The 23,262-nt window shown below is 53.3% G+C and overlaps 1 protein-coding gene across 2 annotated transcripts in view; it reads right to left on the bottom strand.

Moving 5' to 3' along the window:
* Tp73 (tumor protein p73) overlaps positions 1-23,262 on the bottom strand; it is a 78,711-nt gene that overhangs the window by 47,721 nt on the left and 7,728 nt on the right. Inside the window, exon 1 of one of the 2 annotated variants that reach the window (XM_040735064.1) lies at positions 10,721-10,810. The exons of the other annotated variant lie outside the window; for it this stretch is intronic. The gene's annotated coding sequence lies outside the window, so the exon portion shown is untranslated. Of the gene's footprint in view, positions 1-10,720; positions 10,811-23,262 lie in introns of those variants that run through there. 2 annotated transcript variants of the gene reach the window in all.

The raw sequence follows: 23,262 nt of genomic DNA, 5'->3' as shown, positions 1-23,262 counted from the left end.
CCAGACTTGCCCGGGGCTGGCAGGGCAGATCTGCCACTTTTGTCTGACCCCGGGGCAGGCGGCTGCTGCTCACAGAGGTTTGTGGCATAAGTCTAGAGATGGCACACGCCAGGCCATCCGTCCCCAGAGAAGTGGCACCAGCTGGGAGGGCCAGTGCCGGAGCCCAGCTGAGTATAGGCGAAGAAAAACCCGAGGACGGAGGCCCAGCCAGCAAGGGAAGACGGCCCAGGACAAGCATCCTGTACATGCCGCAGCCCTGTCTTACTCAGTAATAACAATCAATTTTCCTCACCTCCCAGCCGCCACAACTGCAAAGGTTTTGAAAAAGCATAGGGCCAACCAGCATGGGGGGGGGGGGCAGAAACCGGCCTTCACCAGTTTCAGGGGAGGGGAAGGGGGGCTTGTCCCTTCTGGTGAGGAGCCCTTGGTCAGGGTGGGCTGGCCAGCTGGGCCAGGCTGGTGGATGAGGAATGAATGTCGTGAAGAGGTCAGCTAGGCTAAGCTAACACCCTCAGACCCAAGAGGACATGCTTGGACGTCCTGTCCCCAAGGACCACTTGGTCCGTTTGTCCCTTTTACACTGGCTCTGCCAGGTTCAGAAGGGGAAAGGACATGGCTCCCTGTCACGCAGTAAACGGAGAGCAAAGCCCAGGTCCCTTCCTAGTGGCACTGTTCACCTTAGCCAGACGAGACGGAGAGCCAGGGACACATCAGCAGAGGAGCTGACAGAAATGATGTGACCGAGCACATGTTAGGTGGGCATTTGGCCATGGCCAGGGACAAGCTGCTGATTTCAACTCCCGTGGAAACAGTGCTGAGCCACCTACGGTCTGAGCCTGTTGCTTTAACGGGTCTGCGCAGAACAGGAGATCCAGAGGGAGTAGAAGGCATATTGGGGGCGCTAGCCTCAGGGGGTACAAAGGCAAGCAAATGCTGACGGGTCTCTTCAGGGGCTTAAGTATGCTCGGACCAGACAGAAGCAGGTGGCTGCACCTCAAGATGAATGGAGGTTGCTGAGCTCCAAGCTTCAAAACGCCGTTTGGAAGCCAGCGGTGGTACGCACATTGCAAGCCCAGCCATCAAGACGCTGAGGCAGGGGCATCAGTTCAAGGCCAGCCTCAACTACATGAGATCTTGTCTCCAGAAGTAATAACAACAACAACACTGCTTTAAAAATAAAATGCTAAGCTGGGCGTTGGTGGCCTTTAATCCCAGCACTCGGGAGGCAGAGGCAGGTGGATCTCTGTGAGTTCGAGGCCGGGCTGGACCGACAGCCTCCAAAACAATACAGAGAAACCCTGTCTCCTAAAACCAAAAAAAAAAAAAAAAAAAAAAAATTAATTAATTAATAAAAAATAAAAATAAATAAAATGCTAATTCCATGTTAGGAGAATTTCAGGGCATTCCTTAATTTTGTTTTTGTTGTTTTTTGTTTTTTCAAGACAGGGTTTCTCTGTATTGTTTTGGAGGCTGTCCTGGAACTCGCTCTGTAGACCAGGTTGGCCTCGAACTCACAGAGATCCACCTGCCTCTGCCTCCCGAGTGCTGGGATTAAAGACGTGCGCCACCAACACCCAGCTTAATTTTTTTTAATTCCCTGTATTTATACGCATGTGGTGCGGTGTATGTGTGCACACGTGTGCCCTGGTGCGAGTGTAAGAGGCCAGAGGATACCCTCCAGGAGCCGGTTCTCTGCTTCCAGATCTTCAGACACGGCAACAAGCACGCTCGCCCACCCAGCCATTTTGCTGGCTCACTTTTATTTTCTAAATTAAAAGCAGAGGTGAGTTCAAGGCCGGGCTGGGCCGACAGCCTCCAAAACAATACAGAGAAACCCTGTCTCATAAAACCAAAAAAAAAAAAAAAAAAAAAAAGCAGAGAGACCCATGGCCGCATCTGAAACAGGCGTGAGTCACACTGCCTTAAATGGTCTCCCACCCCCCCTTTGCCACCCTCTGATGACCAGGACTCAGGGTAGGAACGAGCACTTTGAAACTCCCTGTCAGGTGGGGGGCCCCAAGCAATGCTCCCCCATCTTGGATGTGGCCTGGGATCGGACTGGGGTCTGGGTGTGCCAGCGCAGGATGTGGTAGGAGTGCCCCGTTGGCACCTCCACTCCCACACCTCACCCTATCTCTTGCCACCGTGCTGCTGGGTGACCTCCTCGGTTCCAGCCATGGCATATCCGAAGATGGCCAGTCCTCTGGGGATGCAAGGAGGAACATGGGTCTCGCCACACCCCTTGTGCCCACCCGGCCAGGATAAGCAGAGGGACACTGAGAAGGGGCAGGCGCCCAGTGCTCAGAGACAAAGCTGGGGCGGGGCGGGGTGGGGTGGGGGATGGGGCGGGGCTACCTGCAGGCACCTGCCGTGGAATATTTGTTTTATGATGCCAAGAAATGTTGCATTCTTTTTGTGTTGCATTCGTTTAACTCTGTGGAGCTATGTCACTTTGCCTGTCTGAAGCACCTGATGGGTCTAATAAAGAGATGAACCGGACAGTAGTTAGGCAGAAGAAAGGATAGGCGGGGCTGGCAGGCAGAGAGAACAAAAAGGAGGGGGAAAAATCTGGGATTGATGAGGGAAAGAAGAGGGAGGACCAGCCACCCAGCCCCTCAGCAAGCTGTGGAGGAAGAAGTAAAGAAAGACATGCAAAAATGGAGAAAGGTAAAAAAGCCCAGAGGCAAAGGGTAGATGGTATATTTTACATTAAAGAAAGCTGGCTGGAAAAAAAGCCAAGCGAAGGCTGAGCATTTATAAGAAAGAATAAGCCTCCACGTGTATTTATTTGGGAGCTGGATGGCGGTCCCCTCAAAGAGCAAAGAATAAAGAGTTTTTAAAAATTCACTAACCCTGTCTTGATAAAACAAAAAACAAACAAAAAAATTAACTATCTTGTCCTTGAAGACTCCTTCCTAGCATCCAGGTCTGGACTCAGAGACCACCACGGCCTCAGGGAGGCCACCTACACCCTCCAGCCTTGCCTACCTTCCCTTATTTTCTCCCAAATTTCCACAGCTGGTAACCCACCCTGATGACATTATCAGCTTATAGTCTGTCTCTTCAGAGAGGGGGAGAGGGGGAAAGAAGGGGAGAGAGAGAGGGAAAAAGAGGGAGTGAGAGACAGCAAGAGGGAAGGAGAGGGAGAGAGGAGAGGGAGGGAGAGGAGAGAGAGAGACACAGAGAGAGCAGAGAGAGACAGAGCAGAGAGAGAGAGACAGAGACAGAGAGAGACAGAGACAGAGACAGAGACAGAGAGAGAGAGAGAGAGAGAGAGAGAGAGAGAGAGAGAGAGAGAGAGAGAGAGAGAGAGAACCTCAGGACCAGGGTTTGGTGATGGATATCAAGATATCAAGGTCTCCTGCACCCAGCTTCCTGGAGCTGTCAGGACGCACCGTTGGTGACTGCCTGATGGAGGGCACCGGGCACCCGCATGTAGTTTCCCATTCACACAGCCTTCCCCCTGGACCTCAGATCCTGCCAAGCTCCCTTCCTGCCCTGCCCAGTTTTGGCTCCTTCATTTCCCCAGGCTCCCACCTACCACAAGTGGGTGTTCAGGGGTTGCTTTCCCTTCCCGTCCCAGCCAGACTGCAGCCCTGGCCTCTGCCTCCACCACCGGGAGTGTGCCATGCTGGCCATCACAGGAGCCAACCAAAGGGGCTTCCTGGGGCCCTGGCTTCAGGTGTGTGTGTGTGACCTCGGGGTGAGAGGGTAGGTCAGAACCTGCACTCTGGTAAATCAACCCTAAAACCTCAAGTTAAACCCTCTCAATTAAATCTACATTCCCTAATAACTTGGGAGGCAGAGGCAGGTGGCTCTCTGAGAGTTCCAGGCCAGCCTGGTCTACAAAGCTACACTGAGAAAACCCTGTTTCAAAAAAAGACAGAAAGAGAGAGGGAGGGAGGGAGGCAGGGAGGAAGGGAGAGAGAGAGAGAACACCATATGTCATGATGGAGAAGAGACCAGTTTTGAAGAACTATTTGTCAGAGGTTACGACAAATTTGGAGAGTGCAAATCCACTGTTGGAAGTATAGATGTCAAAAAAAAATTACTGTGTGCGCGAGCAGGGTCACACACCTCAGAGGTCAGAGGACGGCTTTTAGGAGGATTCGGTTTCTCCTCTCTGCAGGCTCCAGAGATAGAACTCAAGTTGTCACCTTGACCCTCTGAGCCATCCCGCTGGCCTAGGGACCGTAGGTGTTTGATGAAGACTTGCGTTTCTCTGGGAGCCACAGAAGGTCCAGGATCCTCAGAGGAAGACTTCAGGTGCAATAATTACGCACAGCCATGATGTCTGCTGATGGCAGGAGCACCAATGGTTCCCAGAGGGGCCCTGGCCAATCATGTCAGAAGCTCGAATGGACCCATGCATGTGTGTTCACACGGCAGCCGGGTCACAGCCTCTGGGCATGGCTGGGACATGGGGTGCCTCCAGCCCTGTCCTAGCCCAGCCTCCTCCACCTCCTCAAAGCCTCAGGTGAGCTCCTTTCTCTGCTGAGCTGAGCCTCCTCTAGGCCCGGCAGTGCCTACACCGGCGAGCCAGGACCAAGGCAAGCCGCCAAAGATGCTCTGTGACAAACTCAGACCCCAGCACCTGCTGCACCCCACGGAGTCCCAACAAGTATGTGAGTCGGGGGGTACATCAGCCCACAGTACCAGAGCAGAACACGGTTACAGACGGAAATGAACACGTCCAGATAGCAAACCCTCGTTGAACCAAGGATGGCACAGCTTATCACAAAGGGCATTTGCATCTGCTAGGAATACTTCCATTGTCACAACTGGGTGGCAGAGGTTCACCCCATCCTCCATGGAGAGAGCCCAGGGATGCTGACTAAAGACCCCTGGCAAAGCCACTAGGCCCGCACAGACACTGGGCTTCCTGGCTATGGCAGGGACCGTCTCTCTTCTGGTCATAAGGGACTAGCACCCAGAGGAGCCCACCCTGCCTGGGCCATCCCTACCCATCATGGTATGTCTACTACATGATGTCACGGTTAACGTTGTCTGTCAGTGGCTCACCTCCCATTGACTCTGCTGATCCAATCAGAAATAAGCAAACCAATAGTCCCAAGCCCACAATGTTTGAGACCGAAGGGACCTGCCCAAGTAATTGGGCATCCTAGCTGCCGCTTGAGCTGAAGCAGGCTTCCTGGTGACTTCCTCTGTCCTCTGGCCCCTGAGGAAGTCGCCGACTCTCACTACCTCACTGTGCCCATTATATCTGGTCTCAATTTCCCAGAAAAAGCCACCACCCTTTGAACCTTCTGTTTGGTCCACACATGTTCCGGTATCAGCTCCGTCCTTCTGCCAAGCGTCCTCTCCTTGTCCCCTGTCACCGTGGCCCTGGATACACGCTACTTCTATGTTCGGCTTTCCAGCTCCTCCCATCACTGTCCTTGAAAACCAGAGGCAGCTTCTCAAGAAAAGCCTTTGTCTTGGTCAACTCTCAACTCCTCTCCTGCACCCTCTGTCCCTGTCACCTGACTGGAGGTGGGGACACAGATGTCACTTCACATAGGCCACGCCAATCAAACAGGATGGGGCACCTTGCTCCTGCTACCCCTACTCCCCACCCCACCCCACTCCACCCCACCCCACAATTGCCCTGAGCCATCCGCGGGGACACACACCCACCTACTAGGACCCTAAAACCCACCCTCCCTGTGGGAACTCCTAAGCATGGCTGTCCACATTTAGCCCAGAGACAGCAGAGGCAGCGCCTTCAGCAGTATGAGACTCCTGGGTTACGGCAGAGGTCATCTCTCTTCAGGTCAGCAGGGAATAGCCCCACCGGAACCCACCCTACCATGGTATGCCTACATGATGTCTTGTCGGCGGCTCATTTCCCGTTAGTAGTTAATTTCAACGAACAGAAGATCTGAAGTCTGGGGCGCCTAGTAAATGGATGGTGACCACAGGAGGCGCCATCCAGGGCCCGTTTCAGTCACTCTGTGGCCTTTCTTCCAGGGAAGACAAAAAGAAATGCCCTTGCACCCTTGAGATCCCCTCTTGGGCGCAGCAAAGGTGGCAGGCTCAGGGGCATGACCAGTGAGCGTCCCTCCTGAAATGGCAGTGTTTCTGGGAAGTGGCGTAGACCAAAGGCACAGGGAGTCAAGAACCTGGCCACGTCAGTGCCCTAGTGTCAGGAGCCTGTGTCTCCCAAGTCACTTCCAGAAGAGGCACCGATGGCACGGTAGGCTAGACAAAGGACAGGGTCCTACCCAATGCAGGGCAGAGAAGTACCTCCCTCCTCCCCCTTGGCCTGTCGGTCCCGCCCCAGCTGGCTGAAGCCCTGCCCTTGCTCACCTACCGGGTGGGACAATCTGTTCCCTAGCCAGGTGGAGGCCCTTGATGTCCAGGTGGCAGCTTGCTGCCCTCTCCCCAAGCTGGGGGAGTAGGGCAGTGGTGACGGAAGACACATTTAGCCACCCCGTGCAGGGTGGGGTATGCTATGTGAAGTATGAAGCAGCTGCCTCCTCTTCCCTGGGCTGAGGCCATCGGCCACAGAAGGCGGATGGGGCTGGAGGAGGCTTAGCCCTCATCCCTCAGGTTACCCAGGGTTCCCTGCACTTCTTGAAGGAGACAACGGTTAGTCAAACTTCCGGCCCGTGCCAAGTCACCTGGCGCCATGTGGGAACTCAGACTAGACCACAGGAAACTAATACTGCAGCAGGCCGACCCGTGTCCCCTCAAGACAGCTGGAACTCCTCTTACATTACCTCTGTGAGTCCACCAAGCCGGTAGAGCATGAGACTCTTTAACCCTCAGGGTCTCGGGTTTGAGTCCCGTGTGGGGCACCGGATGATGCGTGGACTCACGGAGGTAACGCAAATCAAATGATTAAGGCGTGCAATGAAAAGGACAAACTCACAAAAGCACAGAGTAAGGCCGGAGCTGCCTCTGATCCCTCGCAGACTCTCTGCCACCTGGGTCTCTGACCTCCCAGCCCGAGCCAGAGCAAGAAAGCAGGCATGCTTTCCTCTCAGACCTCAGGCTTATGAGTCCCTCACATAGCACCCCAGGCCACGCCCTAAGGTCGGTACCCAAAGCTATCGGCGGGGATAAATTTCCATAACAGAACTCGACGTACAGAGAATGGCGGGTCCTGCATCTTATTTGACTAACCAGCAAACAGCCACAGGAGGCTGCATCACCCACTCAGGGCACATAGTTAGCGCCCAGCTCTTGACCCCTGCACTCTAGAAGTGACAGTGCTCCTAGTACACCTTCCTAGGGGAAGCCCCCACTTGTTTTCAAGGCCCCGCCTATACACAGACATCCAGGGATTTCCCCTACCCTGTTGCTGGCCCTGCTCAGATCTTCCTTCTGTCCAAGCCCCCTCATTTCCTACCCTGACACTCAAGCCCTGTTGGGCGCATAAGCCAGGGTCCCTTCTGCTCCGTCCGCACAACCTACCCCCACCTCCCTCTCCAGCTGTGTGAACCTGGGCAGGTGACATGCCTGTCCCGAGCCTCCTGTGCTCTCATCTGCAGAGGGATGATTATGGGTTGTCACACCCCCCCTCCCCCTCATACCCCCTCCCCCTCCCCCCTCCCTCCTGGTGGTGCAATGATATTAAGAGTGTGACCCTGAAAGCATTGCACAGGGTGATGCCCCTGCACAGAGCAGACACAGCAGAGTCACACCCCTTTACAGTAGGAGGGAATAAGTCGGGCCCTATCACCCTAAGGGAAAGGTGGGGCGAGGGACAGCATCTGCGGATGGAGGAGAGACAGACCGTTGATCTGGTCTCCACCCGGCCACTCCGGTCTCATGCGCCTCTTTTGAGAGTGGTCCCCAAGCCTCAGGAGCATGGTCTCACTCACAGGACAAAAAGCGGGCGCCAGGGAGAGGGACCAGGAAGCCGGGTCTGGACTCCCACCCTATGCCTCCAGGTTATGGTGGCTGGAAATAAGGGGGGCAGGTGAATTTGGAGGGTTGGGGGGCAGAGGTATGACACAGTTGATGGAGCGAGTTCCTCTGAAGGACCAAGGGCATGGGTGGGGGGCAATTCAAGGGTGTGACCCAACACACACCATCGGTGAAGCTGAGCAGACCTCCCCTGGCCATGTGCAGGAGGAGCTGGCTCTGAGGGAGCACATGTGGGGAGGAGTGGGTGACAAGACGGGTTCAGGCCGAAAGGATGGAACGGAAAGGGGACCGGGATTCAGCTGGGCACAGCTGGGCACAGAGTAGGGCTCCTGCTGAGGGGTAGGAGAGACGGGAGCCTGCCGTCAGGGAGGGTGTCTGCCTAGAAACTGTGTGTGCCGGTTGGCAGAACAATTCTCAGCGAGGCAGGCGCCCTCCTCGAGGCAGTTGTCACAGCAGCCCTCCCCTTTACCGTCCGCCTGCGGCCCTATTCCCTGCCAGGACGCCAGTCCCCCTTGTTCTTTCAGACTTCCCATCAAATCCCCCCTGTTCTGAACTCATTTCTGCTCTGATCACAGTGGGCAAATGGTCCCTTTGCCAACCGGTCACCATCGCTGCGGGTCTGGGGTCAGCAGCTAGGCACATCACGTGGCTGCTGAATACAGAGGCTGCGGGTCACAGAGACAGCAGGGCAGGGCAGGTAGAGCTGCCCAGGACAGTGATGGCGCCATGGGAAGAAGCAGTCTCCAGTGTACTATGACCCTGATCCCCAGACCTCTGCACCGACCAGCAGCATCAAGAACTTCAACAAGCCGCCAATTCAGGGGGCCCCCATCTCTTCCTGCGTGTGGAGCCTAGATTCTCTAGTCCCTAACACGGACCGTCACGCCTTCCTTGAAAGGATGGTCCGTGCAACGCTTTTGGGAGATTCCTGGACAAGGTTGTTACCGAGGACCGTAATTCAGCCACCTGTGGGTCCTCGTGGCCCAGCTTTCGTTTGGCTTTGGAGGCAGAAGGTGGCTTCTTACAAGCACTGTCTGCCCCACCCACCTCTCCAAGGGACTTACCGACTCCTGGGTAAGGTGGCCTTTAACCTGGCAGAACTAGGTGACAAACATATCAGAACACGCTGTCTAGACCCTGAGGCTGCAAAGACACGTTTTGTGGTGCGTGATAGCAGAATCCCACTGTCATCTGTAGGACCAGATGGCTTCAGAGTCTCACCTCTCAGGGTCTTCTGGACAGCCACCGCCTTCCCCTGGGGAGTGCCATGACATCTGCTACAGGGGGAGAAGCCCGTGTGTGTTCGGCTATAATGCAGAGACAGACCTGGCCATGCTGCTCGGTGAGTGCCCAGCTGGCGCCTAACGAGCAGATACGTTGGTGGTAGAATTAATCGTTTAGTGTGACCAAGTGGTCTTGCAGGTCAGGGAAGGAGGGCCGAACCCTGGAAAGGCACCTGCTGCCAAGCCCGGCGACCCAAGATCCATCTCTGGGGTGTGCTCACATGCCTTCATACACACAAAATAAATATACAAAATTGAAATAACCAAAAATAAAAAAGGAACTGTATCCTTATTTGGTCTTTGGTCTGTTGAGAGTTCAGATTTTGGGACCCAAGTAAGTGCCACTGGCCATGTGTGGCACAGCAGGGCCCTGTGTCCGCATGCTGGCCCTGTTAGCATTCACTGTAGGCACAAGACCCTCACAGCATGAGAGAGACCTGCAATGAGGCTGTCACTCACGCCTACAGTGAATGCCAACGGGACCAGCAACTGAAGTAACCAATCAAATCAGAGATACCTCGAGGCAACCAACCATAGTGGTGCACGCCTACAATCTCAGCACGGGGGACTGAGGCAGGGGGATCAGGGCCGAGGGTCATCCTGGAGTACTATGAAACCTGTCTTTAAAACTTGCAGGGAGACGTCTCTCTTTCAAGCAATGTTCCAGCCATCTGGGCTCCGGGGCCAAGGCTAGGTTCTACTGAAACGGTGATGATAAAACACAAGGGATGTGGCCCATACATCCCCCCCCCACCCTGCTTCCCCACCCACCCTCTCACCGCCACATGCACACTGCCTCACAGTGCACACCACACAACTGAGGTGTTCGTATGCGTGCACACACACATGCATGCTCACGTGTTCTCCGGCCTCACTGTAACGGTTTCTACATAGGACCTTCTCCATCTTATCCTGGTAGGACCCTACGTAATTTGCCTGTCCCGGGACATTCACCCCACCCCCACCCCCAACACACACCTGCTGAACCCCATCCACTGTCCACACTCAGGCCAGACTATAGATGGCCATGTGAGGACCATGAAGCCCAGGACAGGCTCAGGCTGAAAGAGGCTGAGGCCAGGCAGTGGAGAGGGAGCTAAGGAGAGCCAGTCAGTTCAGGGCAGTGACAACATCCTGCAGGACAAACACGGCCTCAGGGGGTCCAGGTAGCTGCTTGGTGCCTCTCTTGGGCAGGGAATAAAGGGAAACCCAGGCGGGGCTGCAGAGATACCAGAAACATTTCTGTCTCCATCCTTACCAGCCACATAGCACAGGGTCGCAGGGAGACCCTGTAGTCCGCACAAGACAGACGACTTTCCAAAGTGCCACACCACGATGCCTGGTCCCATCACAACCACGGACAGTGCCTCCTCAGACTGCCTTGGCCACCGGCTTGCCCATGGGGCAGGCCTGCTCACATAGTGCCTTACTTCTGGGCTACCAGGTGAGAGTTAGGGGGGAAGAAGGGCCTTCGTGTCCCGTTGGCACCGTGAGGCTGTTGTCCCATGAGGGAGGGGGAACCCGACATTCAGAGCTGGGAGTCAAGCAGAGCCCCTGCCTACCTTGGCTGAGCCTGGGCCCTGGGTGGGTCCGCAGACTGGGGTAGAGGTGCCGGAGGCCCCGTGGTTTGCCAGCGGGCAGTGGCAGCAGCGTCCCTGTTGCCTAGGTGATGACATTGGAGTTACGGAAGCTGGGAGGCCTGTGTGACCAGCTCCAAGCCAATGGGTGGAGCCTGGCTGGGAGCCCTGGGTCTGGGGACCAGCTAGTAGGCTTACAGGTACTGTCCTGGCTTGTGTTCTTGACCCCTACTCCCCGGCGACCGACCCGAGGACGGTCTGCCATTACCTGGGAAACTTGAACTGGGGAGGTAAAAATCACAGGTGGTAGTTTCTGCAATGTCTGCTTCCCCCTGTTGATGGTCCCAGGCACATAAACTAAGTCAGGAGATGTCACAGTGAACCCACTTACGCCCTGGTACCATCTCTACCCGCTGTGAACAGTTCAGAATACGCCCTGTGGACCCTGACCTCTCAACAGCACACCTCCATGTGTTGGCGGCAGCTGGGAACCTGTCCTTTTGAGTGTTAGGAACCATGCCTCTATCCTGTTCACACCCACGCCAAACTCTAGCTGGGTGGGAAGCTGGGATGATGATGAGCAGCCAGAGTGATAAACTCAGAATTCCTATCTCATGCTCTTAACCCCCAGTCAAAGGATTTTGAAGGCACCCCTACTTACACTCCTGTTGTAATGCAGTTTATGCTGGTAAACTACCCGGTGCACTGAAGTTTTGCAAAAGGAGACTCTGGGAATGGGGAGGTTCCCTTGTCTCCCCCAAGCCCTTCGTCCTGATGCGAGCTGCGTCCCCACCCTCTCGACTCTATAACAAGGAAATCAGCACACAGCTACGAGCACCAAAAATATTGATCTTGCTGGCAATGTGATGGCACACGCCTTTAACCCCAGCACTCAGGAGGCTGAGGCATGTGGATCTCTGTGAGTGTGAGGCCAACCTGGCCTACAGAGCGAGTTCCATACCATCCTGGGCTGCATAGTGAGACCCTGTCTCCAGGAGGCAAACCATTCCCAAGGGATGTTACTCACCGTTGCTCATCTCATGAGATAAAAGCGAAGCATCCAATCAGAAGTGCCCAGCAGAGACATCTGGAGTGGCTTGATTGGTGCAACCAAGGAAACATCATCACCCAGCAGAAACTGACTGGGGAAGCTGAGGCAGTCAGTCATAGCCGCCGCCCCGCCCCACCAGCTGTCAACGAATAAGTCTCCAGGCCTGAACGTCTCAGCTTTTCCTTCCACTGCAGGGATTCTTTCAGGTTAAAAAACGAAATTTAATTGTGAGCGTGCGTGTGTCGGTGTGTGCATGTGGGTGTAGCCCCTTCTGAGGCTTAAGTGCCGGGTTCCCTGGACCTGAAGTTGCAGGTGGCTTTGAGCTCTCCACCTCTCCAGTGCCCACTGCAGACATTCTTTTTTTTTTTTTTTTTTTGGTTTTTCGAGACAGGGTTTCTCTGTATTGTTTTGGAGGCTGTCCTGGAACTCACTCTGTAGATCAGGCTGGCCTCGAACTCACAGAGATCCACCTGCCTCTGCCTCCCCAGTGCTGGGATTAAAGGCGTGCGCCACCAACGCCCGGCCACTGCAGACATTATTACATCCTGGGGCTTCCCCCACGATGGGCAGGAGGAAGCCTGTCCTCTTCACACCTAGACACCCCAGGGAAAGCGACCTTGCACACCTGACCACTAGAGATTAAAAAAAAAAGCACCTTTAGAGGCGGGAGACACGGTGGAGCATAGGTGCTAAGAAAGTAAAGAGGGGGCTACTATGGGCGGAAAGGTCGGGGAGAAGAGGGAGGGGCGGGACTGGGAAAATGAGGGTGTATGTGATGGGCAGGGTCAGCCGGATAAAGGGAATATACAGAAGCCATTTGGAAAGCAAGATATGCAGAGCTGTGCAACAGTGGCTTAACTGCTTTGGGTGGCAACCAACCACCCTCTGGAGAGACTCGGTTCAGTTAACTCAAAACCAGCCCGTAGCGGGAGGAGGCGAAAATGTGGTACTGTAGGCTCCCTTAGCAAGCCAGGTCTGGAGAGGTAGTACACCAATGGGGGGGTCTTCTCCTTCCTTCCTTCCTTCCTTCCTTCCTTCCTTCCTTCCTTCCTTCCTCCCTCCCTCCCTCCCTTCCTGTCCATCTGTCTGCCTGTCTCTCCACCACCACCCTCATTTTTCAGACACAGTTTAACTAAATATCCCTGGCTGTACTAGAACTTGACATATAGACCAGGCTGGCCTTGAACTCACAGAGATTCACCTGCCTCTCCCTCCCGAGTGCTGGGATTGAAGACATTCGCAACCACACCTGGTGAGAGCACATTCCTTCTAGTCGACGAAACTGACAAAGCACACCGCCTCCTAAATTTCTGTGCCTATGCCCGAAGTCACAAGGCCCTCCCGAGACCAGGCAGAGATGCTTTCTCCTTGCAACAAACAGGGGCAAATGCTGAGATTCACCTTCCTCAGACACAGAAAAGTGACAGATGTGGACCAGGCTCTCAACAAGTTACCTGTTATCATCCCCTCTAAGGCTCGGGGAACACCGTTCAAGGCGGGCGGTGTGAGACCAGAGTAGAGTCAAGCCGGCTACTGCAATCATGAGCTCACCTCCGCTGCATTCACCTCCACAGACCCACACAAGACCAGCCCCGTCAGCAATCAGTCAAGGAAGGGAGAGGACCTCAAGGGGCTCAGCCCTTCACCTCTGAGCTACCGGCTGCCGGTGGGTTCTGGGAGAAGGGGAGCCATGTCTTTGGTTGTGTACCCTCTGCTGGGTCCGGTGGGCTCCCACGGATGGCTCTGAACTCGCAGCCACACCCTTGGCCCGCTTATGCTTGATGGGTCGCAAAACAAGCCAACATGAAGGGTGGACAGGTGAGAGCGGTCAATACCCAAGGCGTTCCCATGCGAAAAATATAAAAATAAAAATACGGAAGTGCCCACATGTTGTCATAAGCTGCAAAGGTAAGTGGGTGGTGATTACAGCGGATGCAGGAAGCAAGGAATTCCACAAAATGCCAGTTTGGGAAATGTTACCTGAGAGGGTGGCCCTGGTCTCCTCTGGATAAACCCAAGCTATACGCAGTGGTTGCTGTGGAACAGCTCTCTTGTTCACTGTGAAAATGTGTTGCTGTCCTTGTTAATAAAGAGCTGACTGGCCTATAGCTGGGCGGGAAGAGATTGGGCAGGAGAGCCAGACTAGGAGGACTCTGGGAAGAAGGGAGGAGCCTGAGGAGTCTCAAGAACCAGATGCAGAAGAAGCAAGACATGTAGGAAATGAGATAACAAGGCATGAGCCATGTGGCAGGAACTCAGATAGGAAATATGGGTTAATTTAAGTTGTAAGAGCTGGTTGGAACAAGTCTAAACTATTGGCTGAGCATTTATAATTAATAGTAAGTCTCTGTGTGGTTATTTGGGAACTAAGCAGTGGTCCTAATGAAACACTCCACCTACAAGTGGTCAAGTCTGAGCAATGTGTAAGAGGTGGCAGAGCCTTTGTAGGACAACAGACCCTGGGCAATAGACCTAGAAAGGGAAGGAGGTGGTGTCCCATCATTGATCCTGTCTCCTGCACATCTCTCTCTTTCCAGGAACCCAAGGCCCAAGAGCTGGGGTGTGTTACACACACACACACACACACACACACACACACACACACACACACACCACTCAGGTCAGAGACACTTGTGGGGGTAGCTGGTACTTTTCTGGGTTCTCTGAGGACAGGCAGGGACCCAGCATCTGTGCTACATGAATCCTTGCATTGAAGGACAATGGATGAGCAGGAGGATGGATGGGTGAGTGGGGAAATGGATGGGTGAGCGGGAGGATGGATGGGTGAGCGGGAGGATGGATGGGTGGTTTGGTGAATGGGTGAGTGGGTAGCCAATCACATCTCTATTTACATGAAAAATGACAGCTCAAGCCATGTCCCAAGCTATTTCCTGACCCATAGAACATGTAATACAATGGCAGGCAGCCGCCCCAGTGCTAGACAGAGAATTCAAAAAATGTTTTTGCACATCTCTCTGAAATGAGGTCAGGGCTGTTCTCACCATACTCCAGGCCCAAGAGTGGTGTCCAGGTGTGGACTTTAAAGATGTCCCTTGCTTGTTTCCATGGAAAGTGGGGACAGCTTGTGAATGAGCACACAGGTAAATGCTAGTGAGTACAACCTTGAGGTGAGCCTGGTCTCACCTGTTGTGAAGCTAGTGACATCAAACAATGAGTGTTTCTTCCCACACGGGACTGGAGAACTGAGCCAAACTGGCTAAAATCAAGGTGTGACTGCTGGAGGGACTTGCTTCTACGCCACCCAACTACTCCAGGCACCCAGCTCTTCCATCCTGGAAACATCTGTCTAACCGTTGCTTCCGGCATGACACCCTCTCTCCAACTCTGACCCATCACTCTCTTTATAACGGCATTGGGTTGCCTGGTTTAATAATCCAGAATGATCACGGTTGTCACCATCCCTGAAGCAGGAGAAAACGCTCCCAGGGATTAGGATGTGGCTGCCTTGGGGAGCCAGTTTCCCTACTGGTTTCACAGATGTCTTTTGAGCCCTGTGCTCAGAGCCAGCCCTCAGCTGCCCTGAGCTTCCAATAGAGATATCCACACCATGCTGAAGTAGCAACGGTCAGGGCCCCCAAAGCCCTGGTGTCAATATTTACTCGCTTCTGAGACTGAGGGCTGCCTTGAGCGGGCCCTGCTTCTTCCTGTTCCGTTAGACAGAGGACACGCCTTTCAGGGGTCAGAGACTGCCCTGGCTGACAGCCAAGGCCAGGGACACTGGCAGATGGAGGCACAGTTACCATACCTGCCCTCCCCACCTGCCCGACTGCCAGGACCGCACCTTCCTTTGTCTCAGTCCGAGTCTTCAGTCCTGGCTGTCGGTGCCCCACCCCCAGCATGATAGTTCCTGAGTGCACATGGGCGTCAAACAAAGGACGCGATGGACGCCCCGGTGCTGACGCCGTTCGTTTGACATGAATTTCAGTATTCGCGTACATGGACAGTGTAGCTGTCACACCAATACCGCGAGTGAAGGAATGAAGATCAGAGGACGGTGGAGCTAGCCATTAGCCAACTGAAGAGGTCTGGAGGCCTGCCACGCTACAGCCACCCCTGTTTACCGATGAGGAGGTGGAGGGGTTGTTCTGTCCAACACACAGTTCATGACTGGGGAAACGCCCCGACAGAACATTCACTAAGGCTTCTGTTTCCACCGCCGACAGCTGACCTGGGTCTCCCGGACACACTCTTGGCCAAACCTCTGTGCCTTTGATTGTCCTCACTCAGGTCCTCCCCATGAGAGGAGTGTCCTCAGAGGACTGCCACGAGCACATCACTAGACGGCACCCTCCCTGCTGAAGTTTCTGGTGGTCCCTCCAGTGGCAGATCCACGGCGGCCCCTCCTGCCCCGCTGCAAGGCCTATTCCCACCCCACCCCTGAGCAATGCAAAGCGTGTCCTTTGGAACACTGGCTCCCGCATTCCACCTGGGGTGGCTAACGATGTGGTGGCCTCAGTGACCTCCACGTGACCCAGGAGGCCCACACCCCGCAGGACAGAAACCTCAGCTTCAAACTGATACCACCGAGCTCACAAAGCTTGGGTTCTCTGGCCCCATAATGGGGCCTAGCAGACAGCAGACAGTAGGTGCTCAACAGTGAGCAAGCGATGAATGCTTTCATGGTGGCTTTGTGGACAGACGGACAGACGGACAGACGGACGGGCGGACGGACGGACGGACGGACGGGATGGGGTAGATGGAAGTGTGCTGTGAACAAGTGGGGGAGCCATATGTGGATGGATAGATAAAATGAATAGATAGACAGTGAACAGACGTGCGGGGAGGGTGGGACGGATAAATGGACAGGTAGATGGGGTTAGGCAGATGAAGTCGTAAGTGCAATACTTTCATTTTTTTTCCAGCTCCATGATCCCATTCTGGACTTAGACATCCAGGCAACTCATAAACCAAAGGCTTGTCCCCACTCTGGTAAAGCTGGTTGCGGGCGTTTTTAATCAGCCCCTTGGTGGGATTATCATACATAGCTCAAGGAACACCTGTGTTGGTGTTGAACTGGTGGTGAAAATCTGTTCTCTTCTGCAACCCGGAACTCACTGTTCGGTGCAAGTAAGTTTGGATCCATGTAAGAACCATGGTAACCAGGACGGTGAAATGGTAAGGAAGTGACAAGGGCCATCCTAAGAATAAAGACTTGATAATTTAAAAGATATGCCTGGCTCAAATACTATGCTATTTGTCTAGGTGGATATTTTCTGGAAACTGTTAGCTCTTGAGCAGGCTAGGCACCAGCCAGGGTTTGGAAGTGAGGCCAGCAGCCCGGAGTTAATCCAGACCATAAAAGTTATCGCTGTGGCCAGGAGAGGAGGGCAGGTCACATCTATCTGGTCTGCAAGGCCCTTCAGATGCCCTTACATAGAAACCTGACACCTCACTGACACACTAGGAGAAGCCATGGCTAGCACTCACCCTGTCCCTGTGAGGAGATTTGATTAGGCTCCTCTGGTGGCTTCTTGCACGGGAGACATTTCCCCCTTCCCTGATGAGAACAGGGCTTGGAAGATTGAGCCCACCATCCAGAAGAGGGAGGCTCCCACCATAACTTTTATAACCTGACTTTTTTGTTTTTAATTCCATTAGGTAGCCCACACCACGGGTTGGACTCAAAACTCAAAGAATTCTAAAGCGCCACATAAGGCCAAGGGGGAACGGAATGAGAGCTTGGGGAGATGACTCAGCAGTCAAGAGCCCTGTTACACTTGGGAGTCTGGTTCCCAGCACCCACCAGGCAGCTCACAACTGCCTGTAGCTGCAGCTCCAAGGGGATCCAAGGGTTCTGGCCTTCACGGGCACCTACACTCGTATGCACATACACACATATGCGTAATTTATTAAAAAAATCGAAACACGGGGTGTTTTCATTGCAACCGAGGAAAGGACGGCAGTTGGCACACGATGGTTCTGGTGTCTCCAAAAATGACTCAGGCGTCAGATAGTGGCAAACCCGAAGAAACAGCCGTGCCTCCCAGGTGGTTTGCATGCATTGACTCAAAGGAGGCTGTACTGACTCAGATGTGTTTTGCATACACAGTGGCACATTTTAGTGTCACACAAAGCTTGGGCGTTGTTCTTGGAATTAACTCTGACCTCAATCTTCCTGTGGTCCGCCTCACTATTTTTATCCCAATCTATCATTTCCACACTAATCCAATTAGCGCCCTGTTTACCGATGCCTCATTTTTTAATTTGCAGCTTCATTCTATAAGCTCGGGGACACTTTCACAACCTCGTCTCTCCTCCCTCATTACTGCCAAATAATTAGTCAAGGAGGCGTCCCTGATCAAAAATTAAGGGCCCAGCAGCAAGCTGGAGCATGCCTTATTCCAAAAGAAAGAAGTGACAGGAGGCTGTCTGCAATTACAAAGGCTTGTTGATGGTGGCTGACCAAGGGGAGACCAAGGATGGCTGGTGGTGGCAGGAAGGAGGTGGGGGGGACCCACAATGTCTGATCCTAGTCTAGTGGATCAAGGAAGCGCTGTCTCTAACTTGCATGGCAATCACTAGCAGAGCATCCTTCTCTAGTATGGTATCTGAGTCTAGTCCGTATTGTGTCATTAAGAGTCCCAGGGACCCCAAAGAATGGGGCTTGATAAAAGAGTGGTCAGACAGGCTGCTTATTGCTCACAGTCTGGGCAGCACAGATAACAGGAAGTACCCACTGCCAACGGGGTGGGGGCTCCCCTTCCCTCTGTGGCCCTACAGCATCTAGCAAGGGCTGCTGGGATTTCTGCAGAAGAGAGACCCCTCCCTAGGGTGAGCCCCTGCCTCCAGGGCTGGTGAGCTGCCCTCTCCCCAACCCTGGCACCTGGGTTGCTCTCCTTGATCCTCACAAGGGCCAGGGATTCCAACGGGTCAGCTGGGCTGAGAGTCACCAGGGGTGTTCTCTAGCAGGGCAGCCTCCACCTGGGAGGTGGACATGGCCGGGTGAGCCCAGAGGTCTCAAAATCCAAGCCCCCAGGTTTAGCTAAATCCAGAGACGGGGACAGCTCGGAAATCACTTCTGAAGTCCAGGATACGGTATACAGGATGGAAGAGTGGAGCTTCCTTGGCCTCTGTGGAGGACCGACCGAAAGGTGTCTGCCATGCATACTGCCCCCACGGGGAGGGGCCACGTGCCTAATTAGCCCAGCTTCCCCTGACACCCCCCTCCCAGGGATGGCAACTTCTCTGAGCAGCAGGTGAACAATTACGAGTCCCGGCTATCCCCATGGGAGGGATCTGGCAGCTGCCACTGGGCAGGGACATTGGGACAGCCCTTCTTAGATACAGCAACCCTGAGCAGACTGACAAAGCCTGTCCTTTGGGTTTCCTGCCCAGGCCCTGTCCCTGGTTGGCAAGAAGATGGAGCAATGGGGAGGGTGATGCTTAAAGAATCTATGCTGGAGCTGGTTGCAGAGAGGCTGTGCAAACGTTCCTGGGTACCCGATACCCCTGCATTGTCCCCCTCCCTCCTCTCCGGGTTCTCCGGTGTGGTCCGTGGGGGCTCAGGAAAGATCCCAGGAGGGATGAAGCCTCAGCTTCTTCAGAGAGCATGGAGGCAGGTGGGTGACTCGTGTCTCCCAGGGTGGGACTCCGGGACACTCTCCCTTCACACGTCACATGGTCGCATTTGAGAAAACAGAAGAAGTAGGAAGACCATGCTTTCTATCCCTCACCCCGTCCTCCTGCAGAAGTCCACGGATGCACGAGACTTCATGAAATGCAAAAGACTTCGTACAGAAAAAAGAAACAGTCGCCTGCGCAAAGAGACAGGAAGTCTCTGCTGGCTATATGTCTGGCAGGGGATTGGCAGTCTAGAACACACAAAGACGGTCTGGAGAGCCATTCGGGCTGTTAACACTGGCTGTTCTTCCAGGGGAACTAGGTTCAACTCATAGCATCCACATGGTGGCTCACAACCATTTGCAATTCTTGTTCCAGGGGATCTAACGCTCCCTTCTTGCTTCCATGGGCACCAGGCACACATGTAGTACACAGACATATATGCAGGCAAAATATCCCTACCCATAAAATAATGGAACATACAAAGAACTCAAAACACTAAACACGGGGGCTACAGAGATAGTCCAGCCATCGAAAGGGCTTACTGCTGCTGCAGAAGATCTGGGTTCAGTCCCCAGAACCTGTACCAGGTGGCTCACAACTGCCCATATCTCCAACTTGAGGGAATTTGACACCTTTTGGTCCTGTTTGGGTTCCCGCACACATGTGGTACATACACATATGTACACTCAGGCACACATGCATACACATACATAAAAATAAAGCAAATAACCAGGTGGTGGTGACACATGCCTTTAATCCCAGCACTCAGGGAGGCAGAGGCAGTTGGATCTCTGTGAGTTCGAGGCCAGCCTGGTCTGCAGAATGAGTTCCAGGACAGCCAGGGCTACACAGGGAAATCCTGTCTCAAAAAAAAAAAAAACCAAATAAGTAAATAAATAAATAATAAAGCAAATATGTAAAAAAACTAAACACACACACACAATCATACAACTCAATTTTTAATAAAATGGACCAATGAGAGGAGCAAAGAACTCTCAGAAGGGGAAATACAGATGGTTAATAATCAGAGAAATGCCAATCAAAACTGTACTGACATTCTGTCTTATTACCCATTCAAAAGCAAACAAACAAACAAAAACAACAAATGCTGGTAAGGATGTGGACAGAAGGGAGCCAGAGGGAAGGCAGACCAGCCCAGCTGCTTTGGAGTCAGTACGGAGGGTCGTTAGCCAGAGACCTACCATGTGCGTGACCCATCTGTACCACACCTGGGCTTCTACTCCAAAGACTCCGAATCAGCGCCACGGACAGACACCTGTGCATCAGTGCTCACGGCAGCAGCGGCTCTGAGAGCTAGTTACCCAGCAACAGAGGAATGGATGAGGAAAATGTGGCAAATAGACACCATGGGATTTTTTTTCCAGCCGTAGAGAATGACGGCGTTCTGTCATGAAATGGGAGCAACTGGAGTGTGGATCATATTGAGTGGATTAGGCTAGTCCCAGCCAGATAAACGTCCTGCGTTTTCTCTCATGTGTGGTGCCTAGACTTTTACATATACGCATAAAATCACATAGGCGTATGCAACAAGAAGGTAGAAATGACTTGTCTAAGGGGGACTAATAAGAGAGGAGGGGGAGGGGAGAGAAACACAGAGTTACACTCACTGTCCAATGTACGCCTGTAGGAAAAAAATGTCCTTATGTATGTAACACAGTACTACACACTTCATAGAGAATTCTCAGCCTGACCCTGAATAGCATGAGACCTTCTGTGCCCTGCTGTGAAGGACAGGAACCCACAGGGAGGCAGCACCCTCACTACGGGATTGGCTTATTCCTATTCTACCCCTTGTCCTCTGATCACAGTTCAGCTGGGAAGGCTCCCTCTAACACACACACACACACACACACACACACACACACACACACACACACAGGAGAAAGACACTCAGGACTCCGTCTTCTTTCTGTCTTCATCTCTGAACTCCCCAGTGTCCAATAAAACTAGTGTTGAGGCTGGAGAGACGGCTCAACAGTTAAAATCAATCGCTCACTGCTCTAGCAAAAGATCAGAGTTCAGTTCTTAGCATCCACATGGTGGCTTTTTTGTAACTCCAGTTCCAGGAGACCTGATGCCCTCTTCTGGCCTCCATGGGGACACACGCACATGCACGTGCACAACACACACACACACACACACACACACACACACACACTGCACATACATACATGTAAGCAAACACTCAAGCACATAATTTTTTTTAAAATTGTACTTAAAAAGTAGCATCTAGCCGGGCATTGGTGTGGTGCACACCTTTAATTCCAGCACTCGGGAGGCAGAGGCAGGTGGATCTCTGTGAGTTGGAGGCCAGCCTGGTCTACAGAGGGAGTGCCAGGATAGGCTCCAAAGCTACATAGAGAAAACCTGTCTCTGAAAGACAAAAACAAACAAACAAACAAACAAAAATTAACATCAGAGTGTCATCTCAATCGTGAACTCTCCTGTTGAGACCCTGTCCTTTCTCATCACTCTTACTGAGCACCTCCAGGCAAGTGCTGTACCACAGAAGTATGTCCCAAGCCCTTCTGAGTCAACCAGGATAGGTTCAAACTCGATTTGCTGCCCATGGTGGCTATAAGCTTTTAATCTCCCTGCATTGGCCTCCCCGGTGGTTGGGATCACAGCCCAGGCCTGAGTTCCTCTGTCTTTTTATGACAGCAGCCTCACCACACTTACGATGAGCTGCTCCCCGCACCCACCCCAGGGCCCATCCTCTTAGTTGCTGTAGGGCTCTCCCTGCCTCTACCTCCCCATCTGTAAACATATGAAACAAAGCCTACTGCAGACAGGAGACCAAAGCAACAACATCCTTTGTGAGCAGTTACAGGGGAGAAAGCATCATGCAAATTCTTTAGCCGTACTGCCATTCACCCTTGTACCCAAAGCACCCTGGGAAAACAGAGGGACTTCCTTTGCAGAACAAGGGGGTTTTGCTGCGAACCCACAGAAGGTCCTAAAATGCCAGGTGTCACCACCCAGGGCCCCTCTCAGCCTTCAGTCTGTTGAAGTCTGCCCCGGGCCAGTGACATCCTGCACCGACTCTTTCGGGTAAACTGGGCCCAGAACCACAACCCCATTGCCTCAGCCACAGTTCTAGGTCAATAGTGAGATTCGGGACATACAACCCCTGAACGTGACTACAGGACACCAGGACATGTGACTCCGAGCTTACCTGCTGGGCACTCTCAGTGTGTCCAGGTGGCCACCTTGAGACTGCAGATCCACAGTGGCACTGAGCAGCTGCTCTGTGTAGGAGCAGATGGTCCAGCGCTGAAGGACACACGCATTAGGAGATGGTCCCAGCTGGGAGGGAGAGGTTCTGGACAATCATCAAACCAAAGACCCATCTAGGGCTGGGGACACATCTGGGACTTGGCTGGGAACACATCTGAGGCTGGGGACATGTATGTCTGGGGACACATCTGGAGCTGGGAACACATCTGGGGCTGTGTCACTAAAGCACTCTCCATAAGCATGAGGACCCGCTTACGGCCCCCAGAACTCGAGTTAAAAAAGTGGGGTGTGAGCGGGGTTATTGAGATAGCTCACCTGGGCTCAGTCATTTGCAGCCAAGCCTGAAGTTTGAGTTGGGAACCCAGACTCCACACGGCAGAAGGAGAGACCCAATTCCCCCAACCTGCCCTCTAACCACCATGGGCATGCTGTGGCATGTGCGTACCCACAGACGTAAAATACTAATAAAATAATAAGTACACTAAAATTTGGGAAGAAAGCATCGGTTGTCTTTAAAACCCAAACCAGGCATGATTGCACGTGCTTGTCATACCAGTGCCGGGAAGAGGGAGATGGAGAGATCCCTGAGGCCCCACGGAGACATCCAGGGGAGAGGCTCTGTCTCAAATAAAAA

Source organism: Mesocricetus auratus, unplaced genomic scaffold (genome assembly GCF_017639785.1).
Source record: "Mesocricetus auratus isolate SY011 unplaced genomic scaffold, BCM_Maur_2.0 Super-Scaffold_100042, whole genome shotgun sequence".
NCBI lineage: Eukaryota > Metazoa > Chordata > Mammalia > Rodentia > Cricetidae > Mesocricetus > Mesocricetus auratus.
This window is presented reverse-complemented; position numbering and strand designations above follow the sequence as displayed.